Source organism: Caloenas nicobarica, chromosome 18 (assembly GCF_036013445.1).
Source record: "Caloenas nicobarica isolate bCalNic1 chromosome 18, bCalNic1.hap1, whole genome shotgun sequence".
In the NCBI taxonomy this organism is placed as follows: domain Eukaryota; kingdom Metazoa; phylum Chordata; class Aves; order Columbiformes; family Columbidae; genus Caloenas; species Caloenas nicobarica.
In genome coordinates, this window is record NC_088262.1 from 7,995,342 (window position 1) to 8,013,291 (window position 17,950).

The 17,950-nt window shown below is 50.2% G+C and overlaps 1 long non-coding RNA gene and 1 other non-coding gene across 2 annotated transcripts; both read right to left on the reverse strand.

Moving 5' to 3' along the window:
- Positions 1-306: 306 nt before the first annotated feature.
- Positions 307-3,710, reverse strand: LOC135996084 (uncharacterized). The gene is made up of 6 exons (XR_010607241.1): positions 3,648-3,710; positions 2,876-2,968; positions 1,751-1,840; positions 934-1,004; positions 547-686; positions 307-384 (listed from the first exon to the last, which is right to left on the reverse strand). It is a non-coding gene; the product is annotated as an uncharacterized LOC135996084 (long non-coding RNA).
- Positions 3,040-3,115, reverse strand: LOC135996337 (small nucleolar RNA R38). Its single transcript, XR_010607258.1, has one exon. It is a non-coding gene; the product is annotated as a small nucleolar RNA R38 (small nucleolar RNA).
- Positions 3,711-17,950: the final 14,240 nt, after the last annotated feature.

The window sequence follows — 17,950 nt, forward strand, 5'->3', positions numbered from 1 at the left end:
GCATCTCACTTCTTCTCCCTGATCTTTGAGCTTCTCAGCAGACCACAAGAACCATATCTGTCACCAGTCCTACCTGAGACGTAAGTCATTTGGTCACACTGTTACTGTGAATTGCTTTTCTTCAACTCCCAGCATCTGCAGACACTGGAGTCTCTGGCTATCGGGGAGGAGCGGGTGTCGCTGTGAAGGGTAAGCTCACAACTGCTTCAATTTCAGAAAGCGTTTTAACCCCAAATCCTTCCTACCTCCTCAAAACCATTTCTGTTCCAAGTAGATAACCTTTACAAACAACTTCAATTCCCAAGATTTTCCATAGCTTATTTTATTCTGGAACCAAAGGCAGCAGGGAACCACCTTTTCCTCCAGCCAGTTGTAGATCAGGTCCTAGTGGAAAAAAGGCAGCGTCAGAGCAAAGTAAACGTCAGCTGAAAGTTCCTGATTTGCACTATTTAATCAAGAGTACAGGTCTCAGGAGACAAAAATTGCTCCCCTTCCAAGCCAACTGCACCAGTACCCAAATCCTCTCTGGTTTTACAGGGAACTTACCAACGATGTGGTTGCAGCAACCCCTGAGCACTGAGGAGGAGCGTACAGTTAGGCACACGAGGCCATTTTACACTGTTTTGAATGATGCATCGGTGGCCGCTTGCAAGACCCTCTCCAGAACTATCTTCCTTCTGCTGCTTCTAGAGTTGGGAGACACCACAAAGCAATGCTCTAACTACTTTTCTAAAACATAAATGGTTCTGAAACTCTTCCTGCCTCTCTCTGTTCTCAAAGTAGCTTTTACTTTTCCTATTCTTCATCAGGCTGCCTCTTTGCTTTTTTCACCTCTTGCCAGTGACTGGTCCTACTTGAAACGCTTTGTATTGACAGAGCAACCAACCTGGCTGCTGGTTTGTAGCACCATTCCCTCCCCTTCTGCACACCAACCTTGATTTCTTAAGGAAGTCCACTGTCGTCAAGTTTTCCGCTTCAGCCTGTCAGTGAATGTTATACATCTTCTGCAAACAAAGACAAATTCTGTTAAATAAAGTGTGAAATTATTTACTAGAATGCAGCTGTCAGCTACCCGGAGACAAAGTGCCATTCCAGCATGTGTATTCAGTGACTGTACATCAGGTGAGACAAAAACTGCGTTTCTTATCAGCCCTTCGACCTGCCGCTGTGCCTCACTGTTTGGACAAACAACTTAAAAGCTCTTCGTATATCAAAACTCTGCCATGACAACTGCGGGCACTGCTTCTAGGCCCTGGGCTGAGCCTTGCTGTGTCTGGGCTGTGGAGATCTGGCTGCTCAGCAGCCTGTGCGTGCAGGACAGTGCTGGTACTGCAGTCACACATGGCAGGGGCAGGAGGAAAGGGATACATGCTGCTTTTGCCCTACAGGTGACATTCGTGTCATCTGAGTCTTTGCAAGGGGTAGGAGACCCGCTCAGTGAAAGCCTCAGTGGACAGTTGTTTCTCCCTCACAGCTGAGATGTCAGACAGGGATAACTGCACACAACAGGCTATATTTTTCTCCTGCCCTTGGCTATATAAACTCCCTGAGTTCTACAAAATTACATCCAGCAAAGACACCCAGACACCGACATGCCGATGAGCAGCATTCTTCCCAACAACCAGGATTTTTCCTTGTAAGCGTTCAAAGACTGGGTATTCTGCTCAGCTGAGTTGTGGCTGTCTACAGATCTGACATACAATTAATAAAGTCAAAACGAGCAGCATGCAATCCTGAAGCATTCTCTTACCAGTCTGGAGCCCAACTTAGCAGCTGCCATCTTGCCAAAGCCATCTTTGGGAGAAGATACAATCCCAGGATTCTTCAGGATGATTTCCTCCTAAATACAAGTTGCATTGAACACTGTTAGCAACAGTACTTCGAATAAAGTTTGTCCTGCACTCATTTCTTCTCCACTCCTGAAAAAAACAGCAAGGAGTAAAGACAGGAAGTTTTCCGTTCGGAGGCAGGCAATTTTTGTCTCACAAATTTAGCACAGCAGAAACCTGTCCCTCGGAGACAAAGCAGCATGTTTGCCAGTGACTTGTCTCACTCAGAGACAATAAACTTTGGGAGATGGATGGTATTTAAATCCTTGCTTAGGAAAAAACCCACCAGCTCTGAGACTTTGGTGGTTTAGACTGTTTTTAGCTGTTTCAAGCAGACATCCTCCTCCTCATCATACAAAAACATCTTAATTCAGCTCCCTCCTTACACACAAGAATAATTCACTCATGTGGGATGTAAATTGTCTGTGGGATTGTCTTGAGAAATGCATTCAAGCAGACCTAAGCCACAGACATCCCTCCCAGGGAAGGATTCTTTGGGGCGCATCCTTTCTAGGATGACCCTTTGCTGTACGTGAACTGCACCTCCTCACCCCCAGCAACCTGATGCAAGTTTGAAACTGTCCCAGTTCACCTCTGGGAAGGCACACAGGCCAATTATGCTTTCACTAGGTCTATTTCTGTGACAAACACAGTTATGAGATGAGCTGTGCCAAGTGTCTCCATAATGGGTTGTCACCCAATCCCTCCTACTTCTAATCCCTTCTACTCTTGTTCATTTTGACCACGCTGACAAGCAGGTGCTCTGTTGGGCACCAAGAACAGTAAAATTCCCATTCATTCTGTGCTGCCTTTCAGCTTGTGCTCCATGGCAGCAAAGGGCTGCACACTCAGGTGGCAGCTGCAACAAAGCTACAGCCTTGATTAGCTTAATTACATTAATCAAGTCACTGGGCTTCTCTATCTCCTCCCAGTGGCCCCAGGGACACAGAAGGCTATCATCTGACACAGCAGACTGAATCTTAGTTCTACAGCCCAGCAACAGGCAAATACTAGACTATGAGAAGACAGATGCTGATGTTTCTCACCATCGTACAGCTGGTGCAGGTTTACTGTCTGTCCAGTGAAGGAATCAGCTTGCCAGGCAGGTGAGTGTTTTTACCCTTGCTCAACGCCATGCTCTGAAGGAGAGAAAGGAGACAAAGAGTTAGTTCATGTAACAAACTCTTATTTTACTTTTGTGTCTTTAATGCTGAGCCTCAGAGTCACGCTTCCACACATGAAAGGTTAATTTCAGACAGGGATAACTTTTATCATCACTAGCTCAGCTTCCAGAGCAGCCAACACCTGGGCCACACAAGGCTGGCCCAAAATCTCGAGGCTGTTCTTGGTGTTGTGGTTACTGTGCTCCTTGCCGGGGTGGGTGCCGGGCTAGATGTGATGGGTAACGGGGTTCAGCCCCTGGACCTCGCTGCTTGCAGGGTGCTCAAAGCCAGGCCCCAGTATTGCACTGGTGGAAATACTCAGGCTGAGCGACACCAGCTGCTGCGGTCAATACACTCCCACAGGCGCTGCTGGGGAAGAATCAGCACAAGCGCAGCCAAAGTCTGCGAGCCGAGCACGGCCGTGGTGCCCGCGGAGGGCCGGAGCTGCGGGGCCCAGCACAGCCCGGCCTTGCCTCCTCCACCCGCCATGGCGGGCACAGTTCCATCCCCACGGGCCGACATCGAGGCCTCGCCGCACCCCTACAAGCAGCCGCGGCGGCGCGCAAGAGTCTCCCCCTCTCCCTCCCGCTGTCCCCGCGGCCCTCGGGGCTGCCGCGCCCGCGGATGGCTGCGGATGGCTGGGAGCCCTACTCACCACCCGCCCCCATGCTGCCCCGGCGCCGAGAAGGAGGGAGGGGCGCGCTGCGCGTGCCCGCCAGGCCTCGCGAGAGGCGCAGGGGCTGATGGGAAGTGTAGTCTGACAGCCCCTGTGAGCGGGGCCGGCCCCTCTGCTCCATCCTGCGCCTGCCAAATAAAAAGTGCGGCACTAAGTGTGATTTAGCACTGGGGTGAGGCCTGGCTCTGGTGAGGGGCTGGAGCACAAGTGTGATGGGAGCGGCTGAGGGAGCTGGGGGTTCAGCTGGAGAACAGGAGCTGAGGGGAGACCTTCTGATCTCTGACCTGCCTGGAAGGAGCTTGGAGCCAGGGGGGGTCGGGCTCTGCTCCCCAGGAACCAGCGCCAGGACCAGAGGAAACGGCCTCAAGTTGCGCCAGGGGAGGTTGAGGCTGGATCTGGGGAACAATTTCTTCCCCAAAGGGCTGTGGGGCACTGGAACAGGCTGCCCAGGGCAGTGGTGGAGTCACCATCCCTGGAGGGGTTGGACAGACGGAGATGAGGTTCTCAGGGACATGGGGCAGTGCCAGGGCTGGGGTAACAGTTGGACTCCATGGTCTTGGGAGTCTTTCCAACCAAAATGATTCTGTGATTCCAGAGGCCGCTGCTGTGGCAGTCACCTCTCCTGAGGGCTCAGTACCCGATGCAGGGCAGCCAAGGAGCTGGATGGGGTCAGCCCCTGCCATACAGGCTTGTGAGCCCGGGGCTGGGCCTGGGCTCCATACGTGGAGCTTTTGCACCGTCATGCTGCTTGTTAATTACATTTATTCATTCTTCATGTGCTCTCTTTACTAGGGAGACGTGCATGATTGTACTTAGCACGCTAAATGCTTCAAAAGGCTGAACAAGCATTAGCTCATGTAGGAAGGGGCCCACTTCAAAAAGACTAATTAGCTGGAGACCGGGGATTAGTCAGAGATTAGTTAGTAAATGTATGTGCTGTGCTTTGAATATGTGATGCTGCCAGTATGTGCTATGATTGTCCTTCACTGTTAAAAGCTGCTGTGAAATCTATAGGATCCTGTTTAGCTTATGAACCATAAAGGAGTGGAAATAGAACCAAGGGGAGGAAAAATGGGTATAGCTAATATCTACTTTCTTGCCCCAAGGCTTTATCCACCCTTGTGGTGAAAAGCTTCAGTGACTGGAAAAGAAAAGCAAACAGACATGAGTCTGGAAGTGAAGTCTGAAAACAGTTGAAAGCCCCGTATTTAACAAGTGTCACCTCTGCGATGTGCGAGTGGGGAGGTTCGCTGTCCCTTGGGCTGTGCAAATCGAGGATGTGCTCCTGGGAAGTTGCCCCATTCTCACTGTGATACCAAGAGACAGCGTCCTACATGGGTGGTGTAGGGCCATGGCCATCTGTTGTCCAACCTGGCTGCCTGTGAAACCACCACCTCCTTTTGTCCTGAAGAGCCAAGTCCCACGAGCTGGAGGGAGGCGCTGCCCAGAACTCGGTGTCTCTGCTCCTGGATTCCCTGATGCAGGGAGATGGCTCCGCGCTGCTGCCCGCACTGGGAGGCTGCATTCCAGGCAAGGCAGTAGAGTTCCCAGGGAAAGGCAGTGTGATTTCATGGTTATTTTTAGAGCCTGGATCCTCCTGGCTTGTTCTTATTTTAGAACCTGATATATAGTTTGTTTGTTTGTGGGTGTTTTGTTTTGTGTTTTTTCTCCAGAGTATAGATTTAACTCAACTCATGAGTCCTTTGCCCTCCAGAATGGCCCACGTTGTTTCTTAAAAGTCTCTCTTAAAAACCAACAAACTGCAAGAGACACTTTTTTTTTTCCAGTGGTACAAGAAGTCTAAAAGTTGCCAACCTGCTGTTAAAAATAAGCTGCTTCCAACACAAGTGGCTGCCTCTGAGGTGTTCCCCAGTGCTCTGTGCCCTCTGCCAGCTGCAGAAAGCCCCAGGCTGCCCTGGCAGGTTGGGCAGGAGCCTGGAGGTAGCAGCTTTGGTGTGAGGACATGGGGCTTCAGCACCTTCCCACCCTGCAGGAGCCTGGTTCAGGGGTGTTTGGCCTGGTGGGAAGATGGTTGATGATATAGAACAGCAGTAGTTAACGCAGCCTTTGTCACAGCGGCCTTTGCTCTGTGAAGATGTGGCTGGCAGTCTGCCTGATCAATTTTAGCTTTTCGAACAAGCAAATACATAAACCCCCGCAACTAGAATTAGCTCTTTGAGTCCTCAAGGGACACAAGGTTTTAAAATAAAACAAAACAACTAAAATCCTCCCTTGTGCAGAGTTCAGATCTTGGAAAGAGAGAAGACACAGACTCAGATGTGCTGAGTGATTTGCTAGCCTCTGGATTTTTGGGTGGAAGCTACTCAGAGCATAGAGTAACCGTCTGCTTGTGCCTGTTAAATGGGTTAAGCTCTGCCAGGTACCGAGTAATGAGCTGACTCAACAATTAAAAGCTCAGGAGAACAGCATGAGCAAAGTGCACAGTAGATTGGCTGTAATTATTCAAGGTTGCAGTGCACAGGTAATGTTTCCAAGCATATTTTAGAGGCAGAACAAAGACTCTGGATGAAGAGAGATGGTAATTGCCTTGCCCGTGCCCACTCTCTCCTAAATCTCTGCAACTTCGCCTGTGTGCTACTTTAGTTTTCTCATCTGTTCCCTTTAGAGGGCGACCATGTCCCACACATCTTCGCAGTGCAAGCTTCGCCTGGGAGCTGCAGTACGAGGCAAAGCCTCCCAGAGGTCAGCAGAACATGGTGGCTCTTCTGAGGGGTCTCTGACCCTTCCTGGGGTTGTGAAGGGAGCTACAGTCTGGTCTGAACAGTTTTGGTTGGACATATTCCCCCTCCTCAGGCAGTTGCAATGCTGCTCCCGAAGGCAATTTGCACATAATTTTGATAGATTTTCTGTGGCCAATCGCCATCAGTTATGGTATTTTCTTGCTCCAGTCTTTGAAAGGACTTCTGTTCATGTTGAGCAGGTAAAGAAAGCTACTAAAAGGGCATGGAGATCTTCTACATGTGAACGTTTTGGGGCTGCTCTCAACTTCCCAGCAGAGGATCTTTGGGGAATTGCATCCTCCAGCAAACTGCATGCTACATTAAGCCCCCATCTTTCTGCTTTCTCAAGGCACTCAAGTGTGTGTCCTGCAAAGCCACAGCACTACCCTCTACAAAGAAGTGTGAGCTCTGCTGTAGGGTATTTGGTTATCCCCAGAGCAGATAACAGGAGAATGGGCAGAATATGTGACAGGAGGGAAAGGCAGAAAGACAACTGAATGGAAATCAGTGATAGAACCTTTCCAACTTCAGCTTTGATCCCACGCTTACTTTGAAGGACAAGGTCTCGTCCCAGTTTCCCACCCATTTCCCCTCTTGGCTGCCTGTAAGTCCCTCCAGGGAGAAACTCTCCACGCTTACTGACAGCAATTTGATTTCCTTTTGATTGTTTTTCTTTTTTTTTCCTTCTGCCCTTCCCAGTCCCACCCTGCAGACAGGGTTCCACAAAGCCTGGAGAAACAAAGCATCTCGTTCAGAGATGCCCTGCTGTGGTTATCATCTTTGACATATGGCTGCGGGATAAAACCAGCGTATTTGAACACATTAAAAAGCGCAAGCACCAGCCCCCTGCGTGGCTGGAGCGCAGGGAGCATGAGGAGATGCTGAGGCTGGTGCTTGTCTCTGTTACAGACACTGTGTGTGCAGTGGCGCACAGAGAACAATCCCCTGGGGTACAGCTGGAGATTGCTGGTGTTGCAGGTGCCAGACTTCTGAGAGAAAAGATCTGTAGTGGGTTGTTTTTTTTTAAAAAAAAAAAAAAAGCCTGCCACGAGATCCCAAATCCTGGTGTCTGCCACTTCAAAGCAGTCCCAAGCAATACCAAAAAGGCTCTTTGGAGCTCAGTAGCATCTTTCCAGACAGGACAAGGCTTGCTGCAAACAAAATGTCCTTCCTTTCTCCCAGCAGCAAAGCTCTTAAGCCTCCATTTAAAGTTAAATACATGCTTAAACCCATTCCTCCTCAGCATGCCCTGTGTGCTTATGTAGAATTTTAGCAGGCTCAGGAATGCTCTGCTCTAACCAGGGCCTGTTCAAAGGCTGAGCCTTGTACACTGAATAACAAGAGCTTTGTCTTTACAGAATATCTGTGCAGCGAAGGGATGGCTTTTCTGGGAGCATGGTGGCATCTACAGGCAGAGCTGCAGTGTGGATTCTTGCAGGTGAGAGCAGAAAAGATTCCGCTTTCTCCTCCCAATGGTGCTGAACAGCAGAAGAAATGGCAACTTCAGCCACTCAGCCCTGGACCAGCACCGTGTCCCTCGCAGGTTCCCTCAGCTGTTCCTCCCACCTCTTCCCCCTTTCCTCGTCTGAGTTTTGGGCGCAGTGCAACAAAACCCCTGTCTTCAAGTGTGATGGAATGGAGCTTGAGGAGATCACATCAGGTGAATGCGGACAAGCTGATCAACTGACTTGATCGCTTCATGTCTGATGTCCCAGCCAGGCGAAGTGACCATCTTGTCAGAGCTAGCCAGATTGCGTTCACAGCTTCGTTCCTTGGAGGAGTCAATCGGAACAGAGAACACACGACAAATTGTTCCGATTGCAGCGCCTGCATGGATAAATCCTGGGGCCAGACATATGCACTTGTTGAACAATAGCAGTAGGAATCTGGCTTCTTCATGGATGAATATGTTTAATTAAAATATATATCCTCAGAGCATACCCAGAGATGGGAGATGCATACAGCTACAGAAACACGCTCAAAAATACTAGGAAAAACTTAACACTGTAAGGCTAGTGAACCAGGAGTAAGATTTCCATCACAGAAGGTCTTTAAGGCCAAGCTAGATAAAAACTTACCAGGAGCTGAGAGTTGACCTTGCTTTGGGCAAAGGATGGATCCTCTCTGTTTTCTGTGTCAGCCTGAGAGATTACAGGCATGGTAAGCAGAAAGGGAGTGAGTTGGTATAAAAATATCTGGGCAATATTAATGAGAAACTTCTCAGATCCTCTTTTATCACAAACAGTATTTCTGTTTGCCTGGATTTCTTGGCCAACCAGTCATTGATTCTGTCAACCTAGTCTGCACTAATGTATAAGCAATATTTAATCTATCGAGCTTACATACAAGTAATATGCCAGGCATGCATGGAGCAAGCAAGCAAGCAAGCATATTCTTGCAAGTAATTAGCATAAGCTGCACTGAGGTCAAGCGGTTGTGTCAGAGCACAATACAAATCACCAACATTTCTTCCTACCAAAGACTGAAAATGGAGAATTGCAAATCTCTGGCTCACCTCTTGCTTACCATTGTTTATACCAGAGGAAGGAGGTAATTACTTTGAGGTACATTTAAGAATAGCATCTCTGCTACTTTCATTGCTTAGTGGGAAAGCACATGTTTAAATGATGAAAGGTCACATTATTTCAGGACCTGTTAGGTCATTTTCTTGCCCTTAATGCAGGGAAAGCAGCACAGATGCCTCATTTGACCAAGTCCATAGTGGTAAGCTGAGGGCAGTCGGTTAAAGGGCTGCAGTTATTCCTCCTGCCTTCTGTAAGAAGATCTCAGTCGCATCTCCTTGAGGGGAACCTGGTGCAGGGTATCAGACAGAGGGGCCACCCAGACCAATGTCCTGTGTCCAAGAGATGCACAAAATGGGTGCCCAGGAAAGGGCAGGAGCACAGTGATTCCATATGAAGCATCTCCCCATACCCAGCCAGCCACTTGGTGGGTGTGAACTTTGAGAACCAGATGTCAGTTCAGTGCCACCACGAGCGGGTTTTCTCGAGAATGGAGATTTTGGTAACTCTTTTTCCATTAATATGTCTGGTCCCACTGTGAACATGTAACAGCCGTTCCCTTTTGTGAGGAGGACTCGCACAGGTCAGCCTGCGCTGTGGGAAGGACCAGCTTCTTTTGTTCTGTGTCTGGCTCCTGTTAGTTTTGTCTGATGGCCCCAAGTTCTTGTACAGGAAAAGACCGCAAATGGTCCTTCCCACCCACCCTGTGCAGGCAGAACTTATGGATCTACTTATCCTTCCCTTCTCTTCAGGCTCCCAAGTCTGATCTCTTCTGAACAGATCAAAGAGTGAGGGTAGCATTGTTTTAAACCACCAGTTTCCTACAGAATGCAGTCTATCCACTTGCAGATGGCTTTTATGGTCTCTAAAGCCTCCCATGGATTAGCCCACAGTTGACTGTATAAACATTTTCTCTATCCCACATCCTGCTTCCACAGCATGCCTGGGACTCACTTCTCTGTCCTTTCGCTCAGTCCAAACATCCTGCAAAAAGTCTCCAGCTCTCCTGCACAGCCTTCCTCACCCCCTTTCCCTAAACCTCCCCAGCTCCTGCCAGGTTGCAAGTAAAACTCAATCAGCCCAACACAACCCCCAGACTCTTGGAGATCTGCCCATGAGGGAGAAACTCATGTGCCTTTCTGATTTAACTACCGACACATTTACTACTGCTTTGCCATTGGCTTAATGCTTCTGCTGTTGCATAGAGGTCGGTCTCTCTTCAGCCATCTCTCCCCCTGCACATTTCAAGCTCTCTCCTTTCTCCCCTCAGCTGTCATCTCCAGCAGCCTGGCTGCCGAAGGAGGTGGATGGCAGAACATGCACCACAGGAGATGCCTGATCTTCCTTGTGCTTGAGGGTGGGAGAACTCAGCCGTGGCAGCATCCTCCTCCTCCTCCATCACTCCTCGCCACGCTGGGGAGAAAACCCCACCACGGCTTCCCAGCATGTATGTGTGCGCCAGCACCCGTGTGCGAGCTCTGAGGCTTGGGGAGTGCTGTGGGGAGGTTTGTGGGGGCTGTGTGGTTGGAGTGGGACATACACCCCATTATTTAGCAAACCAGGGGCTGCACTTGACACAGCAGAGCCTGCAGAGGAGAGGGAGCTGCTGCGGCTCGCTGGTCTCTAGGTAACCCCCTCTCCCAGCTGGTGGGGGCACAACTGAGGGTTAGGGGGGTTATGGGGGTTCCTTCTGCCTGATCAGCTGTGAGGCAGGTCAGCTGAGGCAGGGGTAAGCAGGACAGTGTGGGTGGTACTGCCTCAAAACCACAGCACCTGATTTACCAGAAGCTGTGTGTGAAGTGCTGTTGACTTGGAGCAGCTGGCAAAAAAATGAAAACAATCCCCCCCCTCCTAAATCGTTATTTAAACAGTATAAAGGTCTCTGTAAATGTTTAAAACAACAACATGGTTGGGAGGGGAAGGAGAAAAGACAAACAAGTTTGCTGTTTCAGCTTCACAGAAACAGATCTTAATTTTTGGCAGAGTTTTATTCATCCAGAGGATCCAGCTGCCAACATGCTTTGGAGAGCTTCAAATTTGTAATCGCTTCCCTAACATCTTCCTCCAAGAGGCTGCAGTTTGGCATGGGCACCACCTTTGATGTCTGCGTTTGGCCAGGACCTCGTGCCATAAGATCCCAATTCATGGCCAGGGCATCTATGCTGGGACTCAGTGGCTGTGGGGTCTCCTGATGGTGTTTTTCTTTCCCAAACCTGTGGATCACGGTGGTCAAAGCTCAGCAGGAGACAGGGAGCTCAAAGGAGCGAGGTGCTGGCTGGCTGCTGGGGCAGGAATGGAGATCCTCTCCTTCCTCTGAGCACCTCTCCCAGGAGATGGGAGTCCCAGTTCCCAGCCCGTTCCCTTCCTTGCTCATCCGCCTCAGTAGCACTGCTGGCACCTGGTGCAATACTGCAGCAGAAACCCTGTGTAATTCCTTGTAATTTCTATTTAAATACACAGCTGGCGATATGACTTGAACTAATTCAGCTTTTTACTGTTGAAGAGCTGGAGCTGTATCCTGGTTTGGCTCCAGGCTGAGAGGGACTCGATCTGAAGCCCTGTGTATCGCAGGCTGCTGGAAGTCAGTGGCTGCTCTCCCACCTCCATGCAGATCTGATGCTCTGGGTCCCAAATCCCAAGCCCTGGAGCATCATCTGTGTGGGATCTCAGGGGAATGGGGGCATCCTTCTCAGCATGGGGGAGACTTTGGGCTGGCAAAATGAGGGTGCATCTGTGAGGAGGACATAAAAGAACGAGGTCCCTGGGGAGCAGAGGAGGACTCTACTTCCCACCAACCTGCCTGAGGTCTCAGCTGGTTGCCAGTCCCCAGTTAAAGCTCATTTCTGCCCGGTCCCACCTGCTCTGCTCCTGCCCAGTCTCGTGTTTGCCCCTGTGTCCCTCTGGCCCAATCTTGCTCAGCCCCGTGCTGAGCTATGGGGTATATATCACCTCAGCGTTGGTAGCTGCCTTCTGCTGTGAGGTGTTGCTGCTGTGGGTTGCTTTGGCTGGTGTGTGCAACCTGTATTGCTATAGAAATGTGCTCTGACGTGCTGTATTTGCTTTACGGTCTCTAGAAGTGTGTTCCTGCTTCAGCTGTTCAGTCTAACGACAGTACTGAGCTGTGATCTGAAGGTGCAGTTTCCAGAGAAGCTCAAATACCTGTTGGGTTGTTTAAGAAGCTGAACCTGCTGCTGCTGACCCATGTGTGACCGTACCACAGTGCAGATACGGGAGGGAAGATGAGTGCAGTGGTTCCTTATGGAATCATAGCATCATTCTGGTTGGAAGAGACCCTCAAGATCATTGAGTCCAACCATAAACGTGCAGCCAGTCCCAGCCTTGCTGTTTCTTCTTCGGTTGTTGTGGACTGACCTGATACAAAGCAGAAAGACTGAACTCGGCTGAGCTGGCTTAGCTCTTGAGCAGGGCTGCACCAGGGAAAGCTGTTGCTGGAGTGTCCTTTGCTTTTCCAGCTCCAGCCAGCTCCTGTGCAGAACCTACACCGAGATAAAAGAGACTGACACAGTGTGAAACCTTCCTCCTCTTCAGCAGATGGTGTTTGCAACAGTGGACTTTGCTTGTGTTATTATAACAGAATGGCCTGGTCTAGCCAAGAAATGGAACGAGAAGCTGCAGTCTAGTCTTGCTGAGACTGGTTTATTATGTAAACCTGGCCTGAAAGCCTGGATCACAAAGGAACTCTTGTTTTTTCAAGGATTAGACTTTTCAGCCATCTTCCACTAACGAGTTAAAGTGCTGTCATGACTTGCGTGCAGTCAGTAGCTCTCGTCGCTCTGCAGCATTCACAGCAATCTCCTGGGACTCTTAATGACCGAGGATGCGATGTGTGTTGCAATTTGAACTTCATGTAACCTTCACAGAAAACCTAAATGCATCTTAACTGGGGCTAACCTGGTGTCACTGCCTTAGGCTTTAGCAGATCAGTGCTACTTTTGTCCGAGCTGTGAACTCTACATGCTTCATGCCTAAAAATCCTCACAGTTGGAGAAACAATGCCCCTGCTTAAGCAAACTGCTGTGAGTTATTGGCTGGTAATGCCACGAACTGAGCCTGTTCCAGTGTGTCCTGCTGAAATGATGGACTGGGAAGGTGAAGCTGAACCTCCATCAGGCCCATTGCTGTCAGACTGAGACTGCTGAGCACTAACTGCAATGGCTATTTCAAGATAAACCTCAGTCTCAATCAGGGTGAGCAAGAAAAAGCGTATTGCCTTGATATTGTCTGAAGGCTGCTTTCTGCATTGTGACTGAGGGTGGAACCTGCTTAACAAAAAAAAAAAAAAAAAGGGTGTCAGCTGGTGTTAGCCCTCCAACAAACTGGGTCACCAATATTTCTGACCTTATTCTATCTATTGCATTCAAGATGTGAGCAAACCAGAGCAAGTGTTCCCTCAGTTGGAAGGGCCAAGAAACCATGTGCTGCTTGTGTGTCTCAGCTGGTCCCAAGGCCTCCAGAAGGACTTTCATCAGTTACCTTCTGGCTATTTCTGACCACCTCCCTGTTTTCCAGTAATGCTGCTGCTCCTGAAGCATCACTGCAGCTCTGCCTGTCTGCATCAGGTCCCGAGCTGCTCTGCTCCTTCCTCCTCCTGCTAACCAGAGACTCTGTACATCTGTCTTTAACCTGCTGAGCCACAGCAATCTGAGAAGAAACTGAGGAGTGTGGCAGAGAAACTGTTGTAGGCTCTGTCCCCTATTTGATTAATACCTGGGGGAGATTTTAACCTTCATGGGGAAAGGGGTTCTGTACATCTGCCAGCTCTGTTATTCAAGCACGCGGCAATCCCATGGACAGAGACACTTCCACTTGAAATTCGAGAGCCAGCTCAGCCCACACAACCCCTGTGCACGTCCCTCCTTGCCAGCCTGGCTCTGATAGCACCAGCCTTTCTCACAGCTCTTGGGGACAAACCTCACTTAGTCCTGACAAGCCTCGAAAGCTCTTTCACAGCAAGCCATGTGTGAACTCAGCGTGTCTGATATCGAAACCACCTACTTGACTTTATCCTGCCTGGTTACAACAGGCCTGGACAGGTAAGAGGACACTGGGCACAGCTGGACTTGGATGCTGGGGGTGTTCAGCCAGAGTGCAGCCTTTCCCACAGTGCTCTGCCTTCAGCTAAAGGAGAGATCTCTCTTTAGCGCCTCTTTCACTCAAAGCTTTCAAAGTGGTACCGTATGGATGCTGTCATGATGTTCATTAGTCTCTGTCTGAGGCCCCTCATGCTGCAGAAACCCCTGGAGGGGACAGGCTGGGGTGGGATGGGTTTTGCTGCAGCTGAGCTCTGCTGGTTTTTCCTCTGGGGGTTTCAAGAAGTTTCGTTCCGCCCATGAGAAGTGCCAGGCGTCAGGGGAAGATTTGTTTGTTGGCAGCTGTTCCCGTTTTGCTCTAGAAAACAGATGCTGTGCTAGGAATACACCGTGACTAAAATTCCTCTGGGCTGTTCAGGTCAAATAGCAAATAGCAGCAATAGGGGAAACAGGGGGCAGGAGAGCAGCGCTGCTCAGCAGAGAGCAAACAGGAGGGCCGAGCCCTTTCCTTTCCCTTCCATCCTCCCCAGAGCCAAAAAGCAGGAGCTGAGCAGTTGGAGGGAGAGAAGGAAGAGGAGGGTTAGCAGGCCGCCTGCCTCCCACCTCTGGCAGCCACACAGCACAGGCACATGTGCCTGGCTCTGCCTGTACCTGCTCCGGGGAGCTCTGGCATTGTCAGCCTCACTGCGTTTTGCGGTGGCATCTGACCTCCTTGGAGAACAGACCACACTCTCTCCATTTGTTTTGCAGAGAGTTCAGGGAAAGCTTTCAGGATCAGAGATTTAAACAAGGGGTGTGACAAGCGGTGACAGTTTGAGAAAAACACAAGCGGCAAAAGGTTTTGATACTGTCAGAGAACATGACAGGCAAGTTTACAGCCCCTGCAGGCCTTTGGCTTCTTGTTTTCTTTTGCCAAACGGGGGAAGCAATCCTGTGCAGTGACCTTGTGCTGGCGGGGCAGCGCTAGAGATGCTGAAAGCAAAGCAGAAAGCCTGGGCAGGAGCTGGGAGGGGGGAGATGGCCTGCAGGGGTGAGGGGGGCCAGGTACCTTTTTTTTTGGGGGGGATGCTGTGAGGCATCTGGAAATTCAGCTCTTCCAATGTGCTCAGCTCTGTTCACTGCACCCTGGATGCTGAAGTCACTCTCAGGGCATCTCCTTCTGCTTGTTCAGGAGTTGCCAGGGCTGACAGGACCTTTGGGGCTGGAGAGCGGGGAGTGAGAGGTGCAGGCAGCCCAAATTCTGCTTCCCTGCCCTTCCTGGCTGAAGATGCTGGGACTGAGGGTCATGTTGTGTCCACCCAGTGAGCCCTGGGTGGGTGGTGAGCACAGCCTGGACACAGCCCTTGTGCTCCAGCCCATCGATGCCACTGCAAAATGGGTCACCCCATCAAAACAGCCCTTGCCTTGTTCCCAAGCTAAAATAAGGGATTGTGTGACAAAAACCCTGCAGCTGGTCTCTCTATCTCCCACCAGTGTCTGCATTAACTGTCAAGACAGTGACTTCCTTGATGCTGGGCAATTTTTTTCTGTGCACGCAGCCAGCTAATCAATTAAGTTTCTCAGCAGCTTCCCCCAGCATTCAGGCATGGAGAGTGGAGGGAATTTGTTATTCTAGGCACTGTTGGAGAGGCATGAACTGTACTAAAAGCAAATTGGTTGCGCTTTCCAAGCGCTGACACTCTTCACTCACAGCTTGGCTTTCTGGTCCTCCTCCCTCAACCTCCTCCCTGCTCTACTGAGCACCTCTGGGTGCAGCCCCTGTCCCACCAGCTCAGAGCTGGCCTGATGCTTTTTTTTTCCTGTTCCCATCTTATTTTCCTCCTTCGTTGTTGTTTCTTGCCCTGCCCAGGTGTGGTCCTCTGCATACAGAAGGGAGACACTGTGTGATGTGTTTACATCCGTCCCAGTAACCTTGGGATTTGCAGAGCTGAGCACTGGGCTGAGAAACTGAAGTGGAAGGATCCAGCAGGATGGGTGGAGGCACCAAGAAATATGGGGTATTTAAGGTAATATTAGATTGGATATCAGGAAAAATTTATTCCTGGAAAGGGTTATCGGGCATTGGAACAGGCTGCTCAGGGCAGTGATGGAGTCACCATCCCTGGAGGGGTTGAACAGACGCGGAGATGAGGTTCTCAGGGACATGGGTTAGTGCCAGGGTTGGGTTAATGGTTGGACTCGATGATCTTGAGGGTCTCTTCCAACCAAAATGATTCTATGATTCTATCTCAGGAAGATTTATGGATGGTTGAGAGGAACTGCATCTCCTGCCAGCTCGGCTACACCCTGGCTCTCTGCTAGTGGGAATGAGGATGTTTTCTATGTGTGTTTAGCAGTGCAATGGCTTAAGAATGAGAGCGGCAGCACTGCTGGAGTCAGGAGGACTGCAGAGGTTTGCTAGGAGCTCAGCCAGTTGTGTAAAACTCTTTACTCCCCAGATTTTGGCCTGCCAGGATACATGCAGGCATCCTCCCAGGCCAAGGAAAGCTTGGCCCAAGCAGAGCTGCTGTTGTGCTGTGGGCTGGCGGGGAGGGATGGCCACAGCCTGAATCCAGCCTGGCCTGGTGGTGAACAAGGTTAACGGTTGGACTTGATGATCTTGAGGGTCTCTTCCAACCAAAATCATTCTATGATTCTGTGATTCTAAGGCCTTTTTCATCAGGTGCTGCCTGCTTCAAGGCTTCCCTGTGGGCTTCTTGCCCCAATGTGTCATCCTGCGTCAAAATCTCAGCAGAGAGGATAAGGAGGAACTGGATGGAGAAGATGCCCCATGCTTTCAAAGGGTTCTCATCTTTATCAGCAAGAGGATTTCAGCCACCTCTAGTCCTGTTCTCTGTAGCAAGATAACCTGGTGCTAACGGCATTGCTTCTGTAGGATAAATCCTATAGATGTTCTGCTCGGGAAGGAATTTGATGAACCAGGAAAGAGAACCCAGGATGCCTGTTACCAGTTGTCTTTCCAAGCCGTTACACAATACCACTCTGGAGTTAACAAACTGAAAACATCTGGGAATAATCAGAGCTATTTAGGCTCTGGGAAAGCATGGCTGGAGAAAGTTTGAAGGAAGCAACTTGAAAGCTCAGCATTGTTAAAAACAGTCTGGAAGACCTGGAAATTAAAAAGAGGGTAACATCTACAAAGAGTGAGGGAATATCAAGAGAAGGATCTAATATCCTCTGAGGAACAGAGAGGAGCCAGATTGAATCGTAATGCTCAAGCCTCTACTAAGCTACAGGGCATTAAAAATTGCATTGGAAGAAACAGATCTGCCTTTCCTGTGGTTTCCATTGGCAAGGGAGCTGAGGGAAAGACCAGGGCTCTGTCTTAAAAACAGCCTGGGGAGTGGAAGTCCGATTTAATGAGGGATAATCACAACCCTCCCAAAGCCTGGTCTTGCCGATGCAGAGCCAGTGGTGAGCGGTACCTGCCAGGGCTGGCTCAGGGAGGACGCAGGGCACACAGCGGAGGTCCGGGGACAAAATGCATCCCTGGCAGGGTGCTGCCAGCCAGAGCATGGCTCTGCCAGGGCGGAACATGACCCGCAGGCTTTGCTTTCCAAGCAGCAGGACACGTGCTTGGGCTGGCTGATGGCGTCGCTGCAGGAAGGGCAGCAAGATGGATCGTGCTTCCCAAGACACATTCCCCACGGAGCTGGGGCAGCTGAGCCGCCTGCAGCGCCCACTCTGCTTCTTCTGCAGGAGCCCGGGGGGCTGCTCCCCTGAGTGACCCAGAGAAAACCACAGAGCCAGCTCTCACTGGTGGAAATCCCACCCTTTCAGCATCACTGGGGAAGAAAGTCTTGCCGGGAAATCTCACTTCTGCTGATTTATCGGAGCTTTAATCTTGAAAGGCCTCTCCTGGTGCTTTCCATTTGCTCTTGTACCACTTTACATCTCCTCCTAATACTGCCACTGGTTGGGACTGGGCTACGAGCCCCCAGCATCTCCAAGAGATGAAAAGGAACCTG